Here is a 19,933-nt window from a genome sequence, read left to right as displayed (position 1 = left end):
TTCCGGAATTTAGAAATCAAGTAATTCGGAAAAATTCGAAATTTTCCAGAAATTTGGGATGTTCTGTTCCGGATTTTTTCCGAAATTCGGAATATTCTAAATTCCGTTTTATCCCGAAATTCGAAATATTCTAAATTCCGGATTTTTTCCGAAGTGTAGATTTTCTCTGAATTCCGTATTTTTTCCGAGATCTGAAATCTTCTAAATTTCGGAATTTTTCCGAAATCCTGATTTTTTGTAAACTCCGGAATTTTCTTCCGAAATCTGGAATTTTATAAATTCCGGAATTGGTCATGCCTAATTAATACCCTGTTTACAGTTAATACCATTATTATACGTATTGGAACTGAGTTGACAATGTCAAAAGAATTGAGTTTCGTTTCTTGCAAAGTTTAAGAACACCACATAAAACAATTGAGCAGAAATTCTTAGATTAATAATTTATTAGACTTCGAAATTATGGTATGCAAAAGGGTCGGAAGTCTTACAGACGCCGTCCGTCGGTCAACAGGCATCAGAAAAAAAAAACGATAAGAGATATCGAGATACTTTATTTTTTCAATCGGTTTAGCGTCCCAAGAATAGGTTCCATCTCTCTATTCACTCTCTATTCAAACCAGAAGTGGTTCAAATTAGTCATTTCCAGTTTCACCACTTATCACCGTAGATAAAAATGTTAATAGATAGCAGCAAGCGATTTTCTGCAATTGATTCAGTGTATCAACAGACTATACTGACACAACCACCAATACTCTACGAGAACCGGAAGTGGTTGAAGTTTACTATTCCGGTTTCTATACTTAATTTTCATAGAGCAAAGGCAGTAAGATATATCAAAATGAGGTTTTCAATTGATTCAACATCCCAAGAATAGATCAATCACCGTTAACACTCTTTTGAAACCGGAAGTGGCTTAACACTTAACGAGTTTTCGTTACCATTAGGCTACACATGTTTTGATCTTGCCTATTGCCTTTGAAGAGTATTATTTTCAGGTATTGTTCGTTGTACATATTTGTGCACATACTTTTTGCGATGGTAGAACAGCTATTGCTCCCTGTGAATTTTACGCGGTTAGTAGTCTGTGAATATGTTGTTTTGCAAGCAGTATCGGAAGCATACATAAAAATTAGTGAACCGTTAGGGGTTAAATTAACGAATTTTAGCTTCAGTATTTATCAGCATGTAGCAAAATTCTCTTTAAGAACAAGTGCTTTTCTGTAAACTATTCCAGATTTCAATAGAACATACCATCACAACCCGCAACACTGTACCATAATGAGAAGTGGTTGAAATTTACTGCTAATTCCGGTTTTGATGCTGATTTCGGTAGAGCAAAAACGGTAAGAGATATTGAGATGCGTTTTTCTTCAACTGATTCAGCTGCCCAAAAATAGGTTCTACGTTCTCCTTTAATCCTCTATTCAAACCGGAAGTGGTTAAAATTAACCTTTCCAGTTTCAACATTTATCGCCATAGAACAAAAATGGATATATGTAGCGACAGACAGTTTTCTGTAGTCAATTCAAGTTTTCAGGAGAACATACCATCACAACTAGCAACACTCTGCCGAAACCGGAAGTGGTTGAATTTTATAATTACTTCCTGTTTCAGTATTGATTTCCGGTAGAGCAAAAATGGTAAGATATATCGAGATGCAGTCTTTTGGAATCCCTTCAGCTTCCGATTCCAATTCAATCTGGAGTAGTAGGCCCCCGTTATATCTAATCGAGTCAGCAAAAATGTTTGTAACGTCATAGGTCAAAGGTCAATGACCTTGGCCCAGGGTCAGTGACCTAGGAGTACTTAGGACCACCCCCTCCAGATTTTGGCAGAGGTACCTTGGCCCACCCCCTAAATTTTGGCAAGGGTACCTTGGGCCACCCTAAAATTTGGGAGGGGTACATAGGACCACCCCGTTAAATTTTGGAAATTGCCAAATTTAAATTTTGGTATGGTAGCCCGGGACCAGGGTATGTACCTCTATCAATACTGGGAGTCTATCTCGTGCCGTTTCATGGGTAAAAAATTGCCAAAAAGTCAAATTTCGTTTTTTTCTACCTAATTTATCCCCTTTGATGAGGTGTTATTACCTTATATAGTTATATGAGTGTATACAGGAGTTTATTCCCTTTCATAAGGCACGGGTATATTGATGCACCCTTTTAAATTTTTGGAAGGGGTACCTTGGCCCACTTCTTCAATTTTGGAAATTGCCTAATTTAAACATTTGGTATAATAGTATAGGACCCTAATATACAGGGGTGGTCCACCTCGTTCCCTTTTAGGGGTACAAAATTGCCAAATTATAAACGTAAGCAATACGTTGTACCACGTGTTTGATTTTGACCTAATTTATTCCCGTTGATGTGGTCCTATTACGTTATATGGTTATGTTGTTATGTATAGGTGTTCATTCCCTATCATAAAACACAGGTACATTGATGCACCCCTTTAAAATTTTGGGAGGGGTACATTGACCTACCCTTAAATTTTGGAAATTGCCCAATCTAAACATTTGGTATTATAGTATAGGACCCTAATATAGATTATTATAAATGTGGGTGGTCCACCTCGTTCCCTTTTAGGGGTACAAAATTGCCAAATTTTAGTACAACCACGTGTTTGGTTTTAGGCCCATTTTATCCGCTTTGATGGGGTTATGTTACCTTATATGGTTATATGGGCGTATACACGGGTTCATTTCCTATCATAAGACATGGGTATATAGTAGAAGTATTGAAATTTCTATCCCACAAACAGATTTCCGCCTTTGATAAGAGATATCAAATGTTTATTGATTGATAATGACATAATCTATTGATATGATATGTTATCTAGTGTGTCACGATCATGTGACTGATGAAATTGAGTTAGGGTAGAAGTTTTTTTTTTCGTGGAGGAAGTTGAATGACCCCCAAGGTCACAGTAGATCTCTACTGCATGATTCCTGGTTGAAAATCACCCCCAGCTTTTTTATTGGTTCGTAATATGTAAAATATTACTCGATGTTAAAATAATATATTGAACAATGTGAGCATAGAAAACCCCCTGCTTGTAACGCCCCATGGCTTACGAGAGATCACCACAACCTATACAAAGGAATCTATGATTACTTGATGAAGCGTTGAACGCAGGACCCTCCAGGGACACACCGTATAGCCCCCCAGGGCCCTTCACTGCTTGTGACCCTCCAGAGACCGCCACCACCTATACAAAGGAATCTATGATTAGCTGATGACCCTCCAGGGACGACCTATAGAAAAATGACCCCCAATGAATTAAAATAAAATTATAACTATGTGAAATCCCCCAAGCTTATGTGTTTTTAATTCCCTCGCGATGAAGAATCGAACAAAGTAGTGGTACCTCGTAAAGGTAGTTCAACCCTTTAGGTCAAAATTCAACCATTTGGCGCCAAAATAATAGCATTTGGTATTGATTAGAAGCTTGTCCGCCATTTATGAGTGTTTATTGTTGATTGTAAAGCATGTGTAATAAATTATTGTTAATGACATGTTGGTTCCCTTATTCTTTGTACTCAAGAAGATATTTGAAGAATGTTGTGGGTGGGGGTGAGGGAAGTGTATATTGTTTCCATTATTTTTATTGTTTACAGTGTAGTAGTTTGACCTTGAGTATACACAGGTGTACATTTGGAATTTCTAAGAAAAGCTTATGTTGTTTGGGGGAGAGATAGAACACAGGTTTGCGTTAAAATTTTTCTATTGTTGACAGATAAGTAATTCGACCTTGAATAGTCACGCACGCATGGGAAAAAATCCAAGACTTTTTTCTTTTAATGATCACGTGATAGGGACACTTGTATGAACTTGTTGTTAGGATGCCATTTTGTTGTGACGTAAATGCTTAAATACAGAGTTTTATGTATTTTGCTATGGCTCCCGTACGAAAGTTAGTTTTTAGCGAATTTGACGACGAGGAGACGCTAGTGTTTTCTGTGTTTTTATTAACTGTGTGTTTTAAAAACTATAAATGTATACGTACGTTTAAATATTATTTCCTGCGAACAATGCACGTTGAATCTTCAACACCGGTGTTCTCTTCTTCATGATACTGGAACTTTTGCTGTACAGCATTTATCCAACGAAATAACTCTTATTGATTTGTTTGAAGTGTTTGAAGAACATCATAGTGAAATCTCAAGTATAAACTTTATACGAAAAACGCGAGAATGTAATTTGGAATTTGTAGGACAAATAATTCTTTTTTTGTTGAATCGTAGACATGAAATTTCACCACGTGTTAATGAATACATTATCGACATACAAGGTTTTAAGATTTCAAATAATGAATTTATTATTCGTGAATTTTGTTTAATTGCATGTGATGATACAGTAAATTTCCGCTGTTTAGTAAAATCTCCGATTGAATACAATCAATTATCTTTAGGATGTCAGAAACAAGTTGATTGGTTAATATCAAACTTACATGGACTAACTTGGAATAATAAAAACGGATATACAGTATCACATATACGTATCCTTGTATATTAATTATGTTTGCAAGATGCTACCTTTTATTGTAAAGGTGCAGAGAAATCCATTTGGATTAAGAAACTATTTAGTTAGATAATGTTATTGATCTTGAATCAAAATAAATGTTCACCATTAAATGAATTATGTGCAAATGTTATGAATGAATATTGTTCTTTTCACGAAAAAAATATACAACTTGAGAGAAATCAGGTTGTGCATATCGAAATGCACAATAACTTAATTTTTGGTGGAAGTTTCAACGATCAACAGCATTAACTAACACGTTTTCAATGATGTAACTTTACCTTTTTTATTTTCATGTTTGTGAAATAAAACACATGAAGTAAAATTTGAAACTTTTATTTAAAAAAATCTTTTTTATTTATACATTTATGTACATAATATATACAAACAATAAACTTATTATTTCAGATAAATATTTTGTTTTCTTTTTAAAAATTTATTTACGTGCTTATATACAATTTTATCATTATTTTTTAGTTTTGTCTTATGAAATAAACTTAAAGTTTTTTCAAATGAATTATTGCGTACTATATGATACATGAAAAATAATACAAAATATCCGCACAACACGGATTCTTCGTGTTGATATGCTTCACTATTTACATAATAAACTTCAGTATTTTTACATAAGAATGAATGAATTTCTTTTGGCACAGGCATTCGTAAACTATCGAAATTAAAGCCTTCGTGATATTTGTTTATGTATAGTCCAACCCAATGACTTTCTGCGGAATGTGATGTATCAAGATTAATGATTAGTCCAACAGGAGTTTGCACTGTTTGTGGAATTGTATCAATGGAATAAATTCCATTCACATATGATCCAGTTTGTTTATCATTGAGAAGAACTTTTAAAATTTCATCTGTATACATGATTTTTTATTTCTTTAACGTAGTTGGAAAATATTTATCGCTGGTATTGTTCACAAACAAAACATAATCATACACTTTTCCATATTCACTGTATAATAAGGCTTCATGTACACTGCACTTGTAATGTCCAAAGCGATGATTATAATGCGCACACTTTGACACATGAAATTCTAGAGATGTGTACCGTGGACAGTCCAAACCCTAGAGATTGATAATATCACGTTGAAGAATTTCCTGCAGAAAGTCCTGACGAGCGTTGCCGAAAGTGTAAACAGATGAAATATTTGTACAATATTTACGAAGAATTTCTTTAAGGTGCGAGTATTTGACATCTCCTTCATTCCATTGGATTCCATAAAAATTATTACACAAGTATTTGTTTGCGTCTATTATTGTTTCACACAGTTCAATAGTAGCGCACGGAGGTTTAAATATCCAGCTTTGTATGAATGGTATATCTGGATTAGCTATTGCTAACTCTTTAACAATAAGTTCATCGTCGACTTCCCCACGGTAAGCGGCGAAGTGAACAACAACCCTCAGGCTACGCAAATGATTAAAATTTAAAATGAATTATCGCTATATACATTTCTGTCTTTATCTATTTGTATGAGTGAATCAAATTGGGCATATACAATACAAGTGATTGGTTGTGTTAATGATTCTTCGAATGATACTTTTAAATTAACGGGAGCATCGTGTACAACATCACATGTAGTATCCAATGTAGCAGTTGGGGATAGAATAAATGCTAAAGAGTGTATCCATGTGGGTATTCATCATAGTTAGCAGTATGGCCATCATCTTTATAAAATATACCTGTACCGGAGAACAATCTGGTAACTTAGAACGTATAAATTATTTAAAAAATCAGGGGTGAGGGGATTGGGAGGAAATGATTTTGAACCAACTTGTAGTTGCAACTTGTTAACGTTAAAGCTTTGGAATTCGAAAGGATTAATTTCTGATTTCCCATTAAAGGCTGCGTTAGAGACAAATCCAATAACGATTGATTTAGATACATTTCCAAGGAACAGATTATCAAGACTGTACGAATTTACTTCTTAAGGTATTGTATATGATCGAGTTTCAACTCTTGTAAGAGGTAATTTGGCCGTTCCATACACCATACCTGAATTTATTTCCATACCAACATGTGCAGATGTGTCAACACGTCGTGCATACATCGTAACTTCTTGAAGCACTACTTTATAAAATGTATTAGGAGCGTGCATTAAACAAAACGTATCTTTTGTACGGTGTAATTTAATACGAAGACCAACTTTGTTTGGAACACACGACCTAAACTTGCAATATCAACATGAATACGTCCATACATTTCAAATGGTGCACTATTCTTAACAAAAGCAGCACGTTTATTAAATCCTGTATTTGTATCATCTAATGTATTAAATTGTTTACCGGTATCTTTGTACCATAAAGAAGATGTAAGATATGTTTGCGAAGCATCATTTCAATAATTTAACAAGGTTTCAATATATGCGCAATAAGGATAAGATCCAGATGATGAACTAATTAATTTATCATTTAATGAAATATCAACTTGACTAAATAATGAATGTAGAAATTATTTACTGGTTCAACTACATCGTTTTCATCTAAATTATTACCATTTGATTTTGTAATTTTACAACGTACATAAAGATAAAGATAAGCAGGATGAACAAATTCACCTGTTTCATCAGGACTAACCAATTCAATAGGTCCTTCTGAAGTTAGTGTAGAAATAGGACGATATTCCACATGAGAAGTTGCTTCTATAGCAGTTTGTGCCATTGGAACGGAAAATAACTCAAATTCTGAAGTACAACATTCATGGTTATTTGAATTAAGTAAAGCCATTATACCAGTATATCTTTAGTGTTCCTTCCTTTTGTTTTACGTTTAGCAGCACGAGAAGGTTTCCGTTTGATTGGCTGTCCAATACGTATTGCAGGAGCTTTACGTTTTCGTGGCCGTCTCTTACCGCTACCAGATAGTAACTGACCAACTTTATTAACAGTTTTTGTCTTTATTGTTTCACCAGCCTCTTTTACACGTGCGCAGATTCTTTTATTGGACGGTTTTCTAATACATCGCCTGCAACTTGTATACCTGTTTGTAATGCTTGACGACCTAATGCTTTGGCACGTTGTTTAAGAAACGGTAATGCAATACGTGCTAAACCCTTAAAGAAACTCCCGATACCGTGTCCACGTTGATAAACTGGTCCTGAAAAATGAGGTATTCCACGATTTCGTTGATAACATATACGTCTAGATTTCATTTTTTATTTAGGAGCAGCGCGTTTTAAATGAAGTGTTACCGTCAATGTCCCGGAACGAAATGGCAAATTTCGCCTTACATGGTCTTTTAGTAGTACTCCGATATTGATAAAACAACATTTTGAAACTGGTAAATAATGAATATCTTGAAATGTAATTGTCTGCACTTTTCCGTATTTCACATTGCAAATTGTTGCAATACGTAGTAATCGTGCTTTGGTATCGCCTAAATATTAATATTGTACAATATCACTATACACAAAAATTTGATGCGGATAACCAATATCAAAGTAAGGTTGTTTAAATGCACGTTTATGTAAAACAAGATCTTTATTTTCGGGAAATCCTAATTGTAAAGACAATGTTGGTGACAATGCAAGTGATTTAACACGTTAATCACAATCTACGAATACAGTATTTGACACATTAAATCTTATGAATTTGGAAACTTTATTTAATTCTTCGATTAAATGGTACGCGGTTGGATAATATCCCGGTGTAATTTTACTTTCCTGATGTTCCCCATCTTTTAATGTAAACCAAGCAACATTTTTACCATCGATAACGTTATGACATGTTAGTGGAATGTGTATTTCACTTAAACCAACACACCAATCGGATTCAGATAATTGAATATTATCATTTAATTGATTAATAAAATGTGATGAAGTATTTTTTGGATATACATCAGTACTAGCATTTGAAACGAGTGTAATGTAAAAACTATCATCAATACTATCAGAAATCAATTTTGCTTAAAGTGTAGTGTTAAGTTTGAAGTTCCAAATTGAAATGGTAGTTTTTGCCCGTGTTCATCTTTTCAGTTTACTTCTATCGTGTCAAGATACTTTTTCTCTACTTTAACATGGTGTGGTGTGTGGAAGAGAAAACATTTGATGTGTGCATGCTCTTCATCATAAACATTAAGTTTTCGAAGTAAAGGTCCAACGTCTTGTTGTTTTACAACATCAACACAAACATTTACTTCAGTTGGAATATTACAATCTAAATTGCACGGGAATTTTCCACGTGCAGTTTTCTATCTTGTGTGTTTGGTTTTAAGTATACAACAGGAGAAAAATCTGTTGAATGTTCATTAATAAAGCCAAAAATGTTTTGCAATCCGATACCATACATCGATCGGATAATTTTAAAATATGTGATATAAATACTTAATTTTTATTTTTATGATGTCTTATCATACGTACATTTTCAGGTATCATATCTAAAATACTTTTTACAGAAGAATAATATCCTGATATGATATTAATTTTGTGACCTTCATGTTTACCATTAATTACAGTATTTATGGTATTTTTTCGTTTTCACCTACATTATAAAAACTCCACAGAATATTAATTTGTGTTAATGCAACACCCCATTCACCATCCCTTAAATCAATAGCTTGTACAAGTTTTACTCTATACGATGTTGTTGTATTATCAAAAAGTTTACTAGTTGCATTTGAAGGAAGAGTAACGTAAAAGTCGTGTTGAAATGTTCAATTCATTTTGAAGACTGAACAGATTTCGCTTTAATCCATGAATTCATACTTGACTGATATCCTAACCACTTCACATAAATCTATCTTTTTTTTCGTTTAAGTACTTTTTCAATTAAATAATTTTTGTTTGAATTAATTATTACTTTTTGTAATTCTTGTGCATAAAGTATTCCTTTAATTTCATCACCATTCCAATCTTTTAATTTATGAGTTACTGGATTTGATTTAATACATCGATCTACAACAAATATTTCTTGTGACCATTTTGGTAAATATCCTTTCTCTAATTTATGTTTACATTTATTGACACGTTCATAATCACCCGGATGGAATTTATATGTTAATTTCTTTTTGGCGGTTGATGTTCCATATAATGTATTCCATACTTGATTAACCCTTATAAGTTTTTTCGGTCGTTTTCGACCGATATTGTAGTGTCTTAAAGATTCGATTAAAAGAGAACTAAGAATGCTATTTAGTTCCGGTTTTTTTATTTTCCAAGAGAGGAGGCATTCAAGAAAGCCTTGGAAGGGTCTATACGCTTCCGAGCGTCAGAACATAGCGGGGTATGACGTCATCATTTTACAAATTCCCTTTTTTTTTACTGAGGTCTAACTTCAACATTTTTTGGTGAGCTTCTCTTTAATCCTAGAAACCTAACATTTTCCCTAAACAATCAGTGGACCAATTAGTTTTTACGAGAATTTTTTCGGATCTCTTCGTCAACATAGAAGGGGGATTCAGAGGGACAAAAGGGTAAAAAAGGGATATTTTTGACCAAAAATCCCACTTTCGTGATTCTTGCTCCGCTCGGCTACATGATAGGGACAATTCAGTAGTACTTTCTGAAAGCCTACTCGATTCTGAAGAGAACGACGTATAAATCACTATTCTACGATAATTTTGGACGTGTCAGGAAATTTTTCAAGTTTTTATAGTATCCTTGGTAAATTCCGGAAATATTCGCAGAAGAGGAAAATATTTTTCCCGTTCTTAGTATTGAAGATAGGAGATTGGTATTGTGCACAAGTAATTAGTACCATAAGTAATATTTTTGAAAATGATTTCCAAATCTCTATGTTAACCCTGGGCCGAGACAGAGGGCCTCAAAAAGAAGAAAGGGGAAAATCCATATTTTCTTCACTTGTAACCTCCTTAGGAACGTCATAGGGACATGCGGGTGATACCATCTGTACGACTACTCTATTCTAAGGAAAACGACGTATGTATCATCATCCTATGATAATTAGGGACGTGTCAGGAAATTTTTGAAGTTTGTATAGTATCGTTGGGAAATTTCGGGAATATTCGCAGAAGCGGGAAATATTTTCCCCGTCCCGTCCTTAGTATTGCAGATAGGAAATTGGTGTTTGGCACAAGTAATTAGTACACTACGTAGTATTTTTGAAAGTGATTTCTGGATCTCTATGTTTACCCAGGGCCGCGTCAGAGGGCTCCAAAGCGGAAAAAAGGAATTTTTCAGCAAAAATCACTATTTTCCTCAATTTTTCCCTCTTAAGGATATCCGAGGGACATGCAGGTGATACCATCTGAAAGGCTACTCCATTGTGAACAAAACGACATATGAACCATAATTTTACGATTATTAGGGGCGTGTCAAATTTTTTAAAATTTGTAGGGTGCATGTTAGGGAAATTTTGGGCGTTTTTTTGATGCTCTCTCAACACGGGTAAAAAATTTTCCCGCCCTTACTATTCAAGACAGGAAATTCGAATTTGTCACAAGTAATTAGTACACTACGTCGTATTTTCCCAAAATTTTGGAGGTTTGTGCGCAGACCCGGTAGAGCCTCAGGGGGCCCCAAACTTTGAAGTTTTTTTTGGTAAAAAAATCCCGATTTTCCCTCAAATAATTCTCTTCTGGCATATTATAGAGACATGTAATTGATACCGTTTGAAAGGCTGTTCCATTCTCAGAAAAACGAGGTATGAACCATGATCCTAGGATAAATAGGGATGACGCTGTTGCTGATTATCTGAGACTCAAGAAGAACGCCTAAAAAGGCGAGAATTTAAAAGGGTTAATGTTTGAATAATTTATTTCTGCAGGTGCCGTTTTAATACTTCTGTGATACGTATGGTTATAGTTATGTACAATTTTATCGAGAAAAACAATATAACGATAAGTATTTTTTGCTGTAAAGTATCGATACAATCTTTTAATGTTCGTATAAAGCGTTCTGCTAATGCACACTTAATTTCCGAATTCACACTATAATGATTAATTTCATTTTCTTGAAATAAACGTTTTACATGTTGATTATAAAATTCACCACCTAAATCTGTTTGTACGTGAAACACGGGTAATTTTAACTGTTTATATTTTTTGTGATTGCTTTAACCATTTCAGGACCTTTTTTTGTTTTTAATAGAACGCAATACGCATACCGTGAGAAAATATCAACACAACATAAAATATATTTATAATTATTATTATATTTTGCATATCTGCTAAATCCATTTGTAATGTTTCATTCGGTGCACTAACATTTCTTTCGCTCGAAAATTTTTCGTACTGGTGCATGCAATGTATACGCGTCTTGTGATGCTAACCATTCTTTTATTTTCTTTTGTGATAATTTAGTTTTACGTTGCAATGTTTTAATACTAGATAAAGAAGCAGGATTTGAATAATCATAATATATTTTTGATAACTTTGTCATTTTTATTATATTTTATATTCTTTGCATTTTAAAAAAATGTTTTACGAATTTTACTACTAACAACTTTAGATGTACTCACGGTAGTAGAAATAAATTTTTTAGGAACGTTAAGTTCTCCTAACAAAATTTTAAACTCTTTAATTCCTACTGGTTGTCTTGAATATTTTCGCATACGAACAACATCATTCACTAAATCTATAAAATTTGAACCTGGAATTTGTTTTCCACGTATCTTTACTGTTCCTGATTGATCCCAATCTATTTTATTCTAATTTATTAATTGTTTTATTAATAGATCTGTTTTTCTTCGATGTGTTTTACCTGTGATTGTACAACAGGTAAAATAGAATGATTCTTCAGATGATGTTCCTTGAACTTCTTTTTCAACTATAGTAAATGTAACAGGTTTTTGTGTAGACGAATATTGTAAATATTGATGTAATGCTTGCTGATACATTTTCTATTTTTCTTCAACACCAAGATCACGACGTAAAATAGTACTCATTTCTTCATCTAATCGCGACTGATGTGTATCTATAGACTTAGCATTTGATTGAAATTGATGCATTCCATTCTCAGGAACTAAAATCATTTTACGTAAGCCTGATATGACTTTTATCTTCCAAAAATACTACTTGGACCTAGTAGCATTGGTAGAAACGCACCACCTTTCTGAAGTAATATCTTCCTTTTCTTGTTTAATGCTGTACGTTGTTGAGAAAGAACTGCCAAGATCTTTTTATGTCTATGTAACCGTTGCTTCTGACGAGAATTTAAAGGAATGTTCCCTTTTATTGTATTTTCAGCAACTTGTGAAATGGTTCGTATTAAATCACCTGAAGCATTTTTCAGAATAAGATTATGGTTTGGTGCTTTACATTTACACAGAGCACGGAGTGTGCTAAAGTGTTGTTTCACCTTCAGCATCTTGATACAAACTAAACATAAACTATGATTCCCTCGTCTTTTACGTTTGTGTGTACGTACATTGTTTCATCGGGAAATATGTTAGTACGTATTCGTAAGGCGTCATTTGTTTTCTGTGTTAAATCAAATAATAAATAAATATGAGACGAACGTATTACTTCATCAAATACATCAACGATATGTTTACTTTGTCGTGGCATGATTTGTCTAGCTAAATATTGAATTTGTACTTTATCACGTGGATTTTTAAATACTATAATATAATGTGCATTTAAACTAATATCACGTGCATATTTTCCTTTTGGAAATAAATTTTGTACTATAAATATTACAGTTCATTTTTTATGATGTGCATATTTTGTAAATTTGAACATCGCCATTGGTTTCAGACATTAAATCATCTAATATTAACAATGAATTTTCTTCAATGTGAAAGTATTCATTATCTGGAATTCCTACTACGAAACGAATATTTGCACGGGAATCTAATTAAGTAAACGATTTACAAAACAGGTTTTTCCAGCCTTTGAAGGACCAGCAATTAAAATGGTAGAGGGATGATTAAACTTCAACATTTCGTTATCAAATAAATGCATGGAATAGAAATCTCACCTTTTATATATTCACACACACACTCACTCAACAAAATTAAAATGACTAAAATATTAAAATGATTAGAATTGTTTTGTTTATGCGAAACACAGTTTCTACTAAACTGAACCAATAAATAATTAACGACCAGTTTGCATAGCAAAGAAACTAGCACGCACACATTCAAACGCATTTAGCGTTCGTGGGTCAAACGTTAAGTCTCTTGGTAACCTATGTTATGGTCCTAGTCTTTTGTACGTCATGTAAAAGAGTATCGTCTTCGTCATCAATACGTTTACGTTTTTTTGTTAACCATACGGTGTGTTTAGGTTTCACGTCTTGATAGATTTGGAACCCGTGTTTCCGGATAATACATGTAGGATTTTCTATTATTACAGATTCAATTGCTTCTCGCACTAATGCATAGAAGCTTTCAAAATTAATTTTTTCAGAGGTTCTATGGTTCAATGTTATCCCGCGAATTTTGTAGATGTGCCGAAATTCCCCTGAGGCATTTTTAAGCCTCATAAATAATTTTCGGATCCTAAAGCGATCAGAGTGATAAATTCCCACCTTTCATGAATTTCATCCGTTAAATCCCCAAGATAATTACCCAACTGTAACACGGGTTCCTCATCTTTCCGTTGCAAAGAAATAATACTGTCCGTGTAAAGTGCACGTTCAGGTCCTACAGCAGTTTGAAGGTCATAAATTAAAGTCTCGCCCACGAAGTAATAAATGCGGCCAAGACATTGGAAAATCCTAACGGGGTGTTATCATTTTCCAAGTCCTTGTAGTTCATTAGTAATTGATTATCACCGACTGGAATCACTGAATGAACTTCATATCTTGCTGATGAAAGGTACCTAAGAAACTCTTCTGGGTTTTTGAGGATTGTACACTTCATCGTGTCCGAGCGCTGACTCCATTTCCCATACAGCGAATTAAGATGTAATTTCGCTATAGCACGCAAACCCGAGTTCTTCCTTATATTATTATAATTTAATTTAATACTTTCGTGAGCATAATATTCATCGATATATTTCTTTTTGTCTTTTTCGTTTTGGAAGAAGCAGGAAAACCTGAGGCTTCCTGCTTCATTTCAAGAAAGGAGTTCACGTAATTCCCAAACAGACCACCTGAATTCCCTTCTTCTGGATCCATGAATTCAGACTCTCAAATTTCATGAATATCGATGATCTTATTACCTCTTTTAAGAGCAAGATGTAGCTCTGGAGTACAAAATGTACTTGTTATTGCGCGATCCATTCCTTCATGTGTACATTCCCCTACAACTTCATTTCCTTCTTCTTCCATACATGTTCGACAAAATCCAAAAAGTAAGCGTCCACCTGCCACATATGAGAGAATAGGAAAATACATATGTTTTGGAGGCATGATGGTACATTTCACTAGCCCATGAGTATTTTCCACCTCTAGAAAATCCGGCCACCTGTGAATCGTAGGCATTCCAATCGGTATTTGTCTACGTGCCATTACAAAAGAATATAGAGATGTAATATCGAAATATCGAATGACATTATCCTTTGCAACATATGTTCTGAAGACTTCAGTACGACCACCTTGATATGCCATTCTTGGAACAATAGGATCCGCTAGATGATTACTATATTCTTTAATGAACTTTTGTAAATCTTCATCTGTCTTCACCATATTGTCCCAAGTACATTCCCGGATCTCGTGTAACTTTATACCAATATTTTGAATGTATTCTCGACGTCTCATGGTTTGTTCGTACCGTCTTGCATACGTGTCGCAAGGATCCTGAGAACCATGAACGACTTCATCACGGTTGTTAGGAACACATGAAACACACCCGTGGAAATTGCATCCATCAAATTCATACGCTGTATTCGTACTTCGTTCATATCCGTGAACCTTGTATTTACCGAAGCGTACCTCTGGACCAGTCCCACAGTACTGGATATTCCTTCCAAGTTGATGTTCAACATATTTTAACTACAAGAATGCTTTTGTACTTTGTCGCTCATTATGTTGAAATCCCTTTGGCGGAATCACAGCAATGGTATTCTCCGGTAAGTACAGGGTACGATACGTTTTCATACTTAGCCCTGCAACCGTGGAACAAGCAATAAAACATTGGAGCCTGTTCGTCTTCTCTTCTATGATGTTATTAAATTTGATGATAGTTTCTGTAAGAATTCTAACGTCATTTTTACAGTAAGCCAACATTTCCTTTTGGAGATCATACTCCTCGCAACTTGCAGCACGTTCTTGGTGCCAGGCGATTAGTTATTGTCTCTCTTCCGTGCTTCGCGTGTCAGGATCAATATATTCAATAGCGGGAACCGGAGCTATATAATTTTGATTTTCTAAAGTGTGAAATAAATATGGGAAATCTCCCTTCTTCAAATTTCCTGATAGGCATAAAGTTTTGGGGAGTTTACTTAGTTTGCATCCAAGGAACAAATACGGGTCACGGAAGAAGAATCTATTTGCAATATTCATACAAAATATTTTTTGATCCTGTATCAGAACATCAGGAACTATATGTTGCTTCTCAATTAGCTTTCTTAAGCAGAAGATACCATCAAAACGCCCAGAATTGTGCGCTAAAACTACTATACGCTGAAACATTGGACGCGCCATTAAAAGATGTTTAATGAAGTCATCCATTGCTTTAAAAGAAAACGATCGATTTCCATTTTTATCACCGAAAAAGTTGCAGGGATCATCCAAATATTTACTCATACAGTACGAACATGTACAGATGGTGATCAGAAAAATGGAAACATTTGTAGTTGGCAACACGTCAGATGTATGTGTTATCAGTGGGGTCGTGGCGCCCGCAGCGCCGGACCGCTGGTGGTTGTGTGTTAGGTCGGTCTCTATACTACGTCAGGCGCAGTGGAACATCAGTGTCCAGTGGTTGCAGCAGACGAAGGTAGTGTAAAATGGGAGACCTCTCAGATTTTCAAAGAGAGCAAATTGTTGGTGCACGGTTATGTGGAGTGAGTGTGACGGCAGTGGCTACTGTGTTAGGTGTGTCGCGTGGGACAGTGTCGAAGGAGATGACGGCCTACACAACACACGGGAAAACCACATCGGAGAAGCGGAACAATGGGCAGAAGAAAATCATGAGTGACAGGTCACGCCGGGTATTAAAGCGCATTGTCACGTTGAATCGTCCTGCCACTGCGGAGCAAGTGACGGAGGAACTCAATCAGCACCTCCACCCTGTTTCGACAATCACAGTCCGCCGCGAATTACACGACATGAACTTATGGGGTCGTGTTGTACGGGCCAAACCGCTTATCAGTGTCATAACGCTTTCGCACGCCGCAAATGGTGCCGCGACCATGCAACTTGGACCATTGAGGACTGGAAACGTGTGATATGGTCGGATGAGTCATTCTTCACCCTATTCCCAACCACGGGCGTGTTTATGTGTGGAGAACGCCCAAAGAAGCTTATGATCTGCAGTGTCTCCGCCCAACTGTGAAACATGGCGGCGGCACGGTGATGCTGTGGGCCGCCATATCATGGCTTTCATTGGGTCCTGTGGTCACACTTAGCGGACGAATCACTGTCAACGATTATGTCGCAGTTTTAGGAGACCACTTGCATCCTATGGTCCGGATGTTGTTCCTGGACAATGACGCAATCTTCCAGGATAATAATGCACCCATTCACACAGCTGGCGTTGTTGCAGCGTGGTTTGAGGATCATCGGGATGAAGTTCAACCCCTCTCCTGGCCCGCTCAATCCCCAGATCTCCAAATAATTGAACATCTGTGGTCCGTCTTGAAAACACGACTCCGGCGACGATTTCCACCTCCATCCTCTCTCACAAAACTGGCCGATGCCCTGCACGAGGAATGGTGTAAGATTCCACTTACTACCATTCACGACCCCTATGCCTCCATCCCACGTCGTATCAAGGCTGTTCTGAAGGCGAAAGGTGGCCCGACACCATATTAATCTGGTAAGGTGTTTCCATTTTTCGTTCAGGTGTTTCCATTTTTCTGATCACCATCTGTATGTCTGCTACAAATCAGGACTACTTCATGTTCCCTTCCGCAATTCTCTTCTTCAGGCATTAAAATCGTTTCAATATCATATGCAATCTACATAAACCTTTTGATATGTGTAGGCTTCAATTTTTGCACAAAGCATTGATGATTAGGTTCTACGTGAACCTTATACGTGGCACAAAAATGTTCACTACACTTATGTGCAACTTTTCGAAGTCAACTTTCAGTCATGCGATTACAGTCGGGACAGAACTTTACATAATGACACTCACTAAAGCCAGCTTTATTACGTGCCAAATGATTATTAAAATATTCACTCTCAGTAAACTTTCTATTGCATGCATCACACTTGATCTTTTGTAATGTCAGATTTTGGTAATGCTGCTTATTGCATGCTAAACACCTCAATTCACATTTGTGATTATGTAATTGTTCATCGTATGCTTCCAAACACTTTGTAGCATACCATCAAAACGCCCAGAAGTGTGCGCTAAAACTACTGTGAACTGAAACATTGGACGCCCCATTAAAACATGTTTAATGAAGCCATCCATTGTTTTAAAAGAAAACGATCGATTTCCATTCTTATCACTGCAAAAGTTGCAGGGATCATCCAAATATTTACTCATACAGTACGAACATGTATGTTTGCTACAAATCAGGGCTACTTCATGTTCCCTTTCACCATTCTCTTCTTCCGGCATTAACATCGTTTCAATATCATATGCAATGTACATAAACCTTTTGATATGTTTGGGCTTCAATTTTTGCACAAAGCATTGATGATTAGGTTCTACGTGAACCTTACACGTGGCACCACACTTATGTGCAACTTTTCGAAGTCAAGTTTCAGTCATGCGATTACAGTCGGGACAAACCTTTACATAATGACACTCACTAAAGCCAGCTATATTACGTGCCAAATGATTATTAAAATATTCACCCTCAGTAAATTTTCTCTTGCATGCATCACACTTGATCTTTCGTAATGTCAGGTTTTGGTAATGCTGCTTATTGCATGCTAAACACCTCAATTCACACTTGTGATTATGTAATTGTACATCGTATACTTCCAAACACTTTGTACAATATTTTCTATTTTCTAGGAACGAAGTAATGCACTTAATTCGTGCGAAATGATCAACTGTAACACCTCTTTCATAAAAAAATATACATTTGTTTTGGAGCAGGAGTTCCAGGGACAAGTACCTTATATTTACTTTCATTAACGGATTCATCTCTTACATAAACAACAATTTGATAATTTCCTGAAAATATTTCTGGAAAGCATCAAAATCGCTTAAATCGCAACCATTCTTTGCTTTAACATTTACATTTGCTCCGCTACAAAGTCGCTCTGCTTTGCTGTTCCAAATTTTATCGTTATTTCTTTTCAAATTATACACTAAATTTACTTCCTTCATATTTCTCCAAATACCAAACAATACACTTTAGCAAGCAGAGCATGTCAGATCCGTTAATATAAACAATATGGCGGTTAAGAATTTTTTCCATGTGTTCATAACGGGCGGATTACAATCATTCCTAATACCTTGCCCGCTTACGTTTTAGCTTTATAAAACCGAAATTGGAATTCATTTCCGAGGAAGAATTCTTATTGGAATTTAATATATTTTTTAATGAATTTAAAATGACCTCAGCACTTAAATCGCTCTTCCTTCTCGAAGGAATATACGCTGTTTTTTGTTTCTACTGTTCGAGCTATCGATACAGAGACCAACGTAATCTGCTCGTGCGTCAGCGAGAACCTCGTCTGACGAAAAATTAACCAATTTCGTAATATATCCTTCCGGATTTTGAATATTGTGTTCGCCGGAAGTACGAATTGCGATTTCTCTTCCCCAAAGATTAAAATTCGTGAAATCTTTTGTGCTGTCTCTTACGATTTCGAAGTTACCATCGTCTGATTTTAAAATTTTTTATAACCAACTTGGTCGCGCCTATGCGACACATTTCCATGAGATGGTCCTGGTTGTGGAGATAGTGATCCATAGCCAATAGTATACCGTGAACATTGCACATATGGATGAACATTGTTTACAGGATTGGTCCCTTGGACTATTTGAGCAGATGAAGCTGCATCGATACCCAGCCCCTCTTCTTCTAAATACTTTCCCAGTATCTCCATATAATGATCATTATTATCAACGGAATTTTGATTATATTCTTGTTGTTCAGCATCATCAACAATCATTCTGTCATCCACCATATTACCCAAGTTTGAATTTCCTTGGGGGGTATTGTCTACGGAATTGTTACATGATGATGCTGCAACACTACGCTGAGCCAAAACAAAACGCGAGCTATACTGAAAAAATTCAGATACTTCTCTATCATTTACTCTATCTAGTTGTCCTTTTCCCCTAATAAAATTATGAATAAACCTCTCGTGCGCTAGATGATACATGTTCTCTCCTCTGAAAAATCCAGCAGAAATGAGATCTAATATGTCTGCAGAGGAAAGACATGTATTCAAAACTGTGTTCATTAGAGGCAAAATACTGGTGTAA

The 19,933-nt window shown here is 35.6% G+C and overlaps 1 long non-coding RNA gene across 1 annotated transcript in view; it reads right to left on the bottom strand.

Moving 5' to 3' along the window:
• Nucleotides 1-19,933, bottom strand: part of LOC145674583 (uncharacterized) — a 199,436-nt gene that overhangs the window by 79,667 nt on the left and 99,836 nt on the right. The gene's annotated exons all lie outside the window — the stretch shown is intronic.

The sequence above is a fragment of the Thermobia domestica genome, chromosome 17, assembly GCF_964235325.1.
Source record: "Thermobia domestica chromosome 17, izTheDome1.hap1.1, whole genome shotgun sequence".
NCBI classification, from domain to species: domain Eukaryota; kingdom Metazoa; phylum Arthropoda; class Insecta; order Zygentoma; family Lepismatidae; genus Thermobia; species Thermobia domestica.
Note: the sequence above shows the minus strand (reverse complement) of the source record. Positions and strands in the feature narration are given on the sequence as shown.